This window comes from Theobroma umbraticum, unplaced genomic scaffold, assembly GCF_002168275.2.
Source record: "Theobroma umbraticum cultivar Fairchild unplaced genomic scaffold, ASM216827v3 scaffold_146.0, whole genome shotgun sequence".
In the NCBI taxonomy this organism is placed as follows: domain Eukaryota; kingdom Viridiplantae; phylum Streptophyta; class Magnoliopsida; order Malvales; family Malvaceae; genus Theobroma; species Theobroma umbraticum.
In genome coordinates, this window is record NW_018397265.1 from 7,341,574 (window position 1) to 7,344,884 (window position 3,311).

General features: G+C 28.4%; 1 long non-coding RNA gene across 1 annotated transcript; it reads left to right on the top strand.

The window, feature by feature from the left end:
• Positions 1-1,929: 1,929 nt before the first annotated feature.
• Positions 1,930-3,210, top strand: LOC110422741 (uncharacterized). The gene is made up of 3 exons (XR_002445761.1): positions 1,930-2,183; positions 2,300-2,612; positions 3,066-3,210. It is a non-coding gene; the product is annotated as an uncharacterized LOC110422741 (long non-coding RNA).
• Positions 3,211-3,311: the final 101 nt, after the last annotated feature.

Below are 3,311 nucleotides of genomic sequence, written 5' to 3' on the forward strand. Positions count from 1 at the left end.
ATTTGAAATAAAAAACTTTAAAAATATTGAACATTTAAATAAAATTTTTATCCATCAATCAAATTGTATAATAAAAATACTAAAATATTTTTCTATGAATAAAGTATATTTATTGAATTCAGCAATGGTTGTAAGATTTTTTTTGATCTCATGAAGATGATAAATAAGTTCTTGGCCTTAAAGTACTATATCTTAGTGCAATTTCAGCTTTAATGTATTTTGTTAGCAATACACAATATGATATATCATTTGTTATAAATTTATTAGCAAGATATAGTTATTCTTTAACTCAAATACATTAAAATGGAATTAAACATATATTTGATTTCTCTGAGAAATAATGAATAAGTTCTTATTTTACTTAAATGTATTTAAATTAAATTTAATTGGTTATGTAGATATAAGATATTCATTTAATCCATACAAAACTCAATCCTAAACAAATTATTTATTTATATGCGGAGGTATGACTATTTCATAGTATTTTGTAAAATAATTTATAGTTGCTACTTTTTCTAACCATGTAAAAAAGTTGACAAATGGTAAATGTATTTAGTTAATATTTGTAACTCAACATATTTGAAGAACGTGTGGCTTGTCAATTAAGAAGAAATTTCTAACAATGTTATATGAGAATAATACCACTTGCATAGCCTAATTAAAGGAATGGTACATTAAAGGTGAGAGTACAAAATATATTTCACCAAAATTCTGCTTACTCATGATTCTCAAGAAAAATGTGATATTAGTATTCAATAAATTCGTTAAAGTAATAATTTAACAGATATATTTAGCAAAATCCTTCAGACTGCAACATTTGAAAAGTTAGTATAAAACAGTAAAATGCTTTACTTTAAAGATTTTAAATAATGTCGTCATCGAGTGAAGTAAAATACACTTCGTACTCTTTTCCTTCATCAAGATTTTTTCTCATTGGGTTTTTTTTTAAAGGTTTTTAATGAGATAATATTTCAAAGCGTATTTTTGAAAAGAATTGTATACTCTTTTTCCTTCACTTGCATTTCTTTTAAAAAAGTTATTCTTCTAATAAAGTTTTAACGAAGCATATTTTTAATACAAAGAACATTCAATGAGAAATGTTTTAAATATATGTGTGAATGTCATTGTATCATGACCCAAGAATTCAGACTAGGCCAAGCAATCTCGTCGATATTAGCTCGATCAAGTCAAACACCATAACATACTAGACATAAAATTGTAATTTGATTCGAACTCTTAGATTTGATTATGTATAGCTGGATTTGATTTTAAGTTAGATTGGATTAAGATTAAGATTTAAGTCGACTATTATTTATTCAAATTAAATCATTTAATATTATATTTATCTTGTAAAATTCTTTCTAAATAAAAAGTTATTAGCTTACAAATAGATTTTTCACTTTATTTGCAAAGACACACTCAAAATAAGATCTTTTTACTTTTTTAATATTTTTTTTATAATTGTTCTTTCAAGCTATATTTCATAACATGAACAAAATTTTAAAAAAATAAATATTTTTCTTTTATGATTTTTAATAAATTTTAAAAATTATAAATTTTGAAATAGTTGAAATTTTTTGTTTTTTATTTTTGTATTTTTTGTATTTTAATATATCTTATTTTTGCAACAATTGATAAGACACTAAAACAAAATAAGATGTCTATATTAATTTTGAATTGAAACATATAAACACGAAACGTGCAACGATGTTGAAATTAGATATCCCACTTTAGTCATAAACTCATAGTCAATGTTGATGCCTTAATTAATTCATAAACTCATAATCAATACTGCTGCCCCACTTAAGAAAATTGATCACACATTTTAGTGAAAAAGTGAAAGGCCCACACCTGTTTTCTGAGATCAATAATGCCTTGAACCATTATTGTTGTCCCCTTCGCCCCCCTTACTTTTCTTTTCTCTGAAAATGTCTTCATTACTTTTATGATTCTTGCCTTTTTTTTACAGCTGCACTCCAAATTTTGACACGAGCAACTTGTGAGTGGCTTTAAGTGGAGTGTGGGAAGTGAAAATCGGAGTGGGAGTAGATGCAGTTGACCAGTAGGCTTAAACGTGATGGTTGGGGTTTGTGCAATTAATATAATTGTATGCCTGCCAGCTATGGCCATAAGTTCGGTTAGGACTGAAGAACTGAGGAAGAAGACTCGTTTTATTTATCCCTGTAAGTTGAGTATTTTAATAACTTCATTATATGGAATTCCACACACACACACTTAATATTAGGTGCCAGTTAGGTAGCTTGGGAATCAAATTTAATTTTCCTTTTTTCTTTGACAGATGGAGGCCCATAATATTTGTTCGAGCGCCATTGTTGCTCTGGTTCTTACTGAAAGATAATAATGAAAACCGGAGCGTTTGCATAAAAAACTATTTGTGGGTTAGAGATCTTTGGGACGTTGTGGAACAAACCTCAGAACCTCCTGAACGGGAAGATGAGGCTGAATTCAAGGCTTGGAGTAAGAGGAATGTGGCTGATATATATATATATATATAACTTTTGACAGAGCAATTAGTATCCGAATCTTAGCTTAGGCTTGAACAAATCTCAAGGGCAGCTATGCAGATGCAAAGAGAACTACAACGATTCAAGGTCATCATCTCTCTCTCTCTTCTATAATTCATCGTCTTTATCTTTGAAGAATAGCAAAGTCTTTGAGTAAATTGCATCATTTAATTGATGTTCATTTTTTACTTATAAACTTAAAACTGCAATTATTTTATAGGCAACTTTTTTTAATTTATTTTAAATATACCCATCTATCAACATGTCTTAAAATAATAACAAAATCGTCTAACTTGTTAGTTGCTTTGTCTGCACATACTTAGAGGTTTCTCTTTGCTTTTCTTTGAGTTAGCAGATGAAAGACAACACCTTAATAGAAAAATATTTGAAACTCAATATTGATGCCCCACTTAGGATTCTTTTCATACGTTGATTACCTTTAGCCATATTATCACACATTTTGGTGAAAGAGTGGCAGGCCTCCACTTATTTTTTAAGATCAATTAGTATTTGTTTACTAAAACCATTTGCAAATTGCAGATAATAAAAAAGTTTGACCAGTAGACTTAAACGCGTGATGGGGTGTGTGCATTTAAAATAATTCCAGTTTCTACTATGCCTACTGGCCATCGCCATAAGCTTGGTTAGGACTGAAGAACTGAGGAAGAAGACTCGTTTTACTTATCCCGGTAAGTTGAGTATTTTTATAACTTCATTACAGGAAATTTCACATATATATACTTATTATTAGGCTCAAATTAGCTAGCTTGGGAATCAAATTTAATT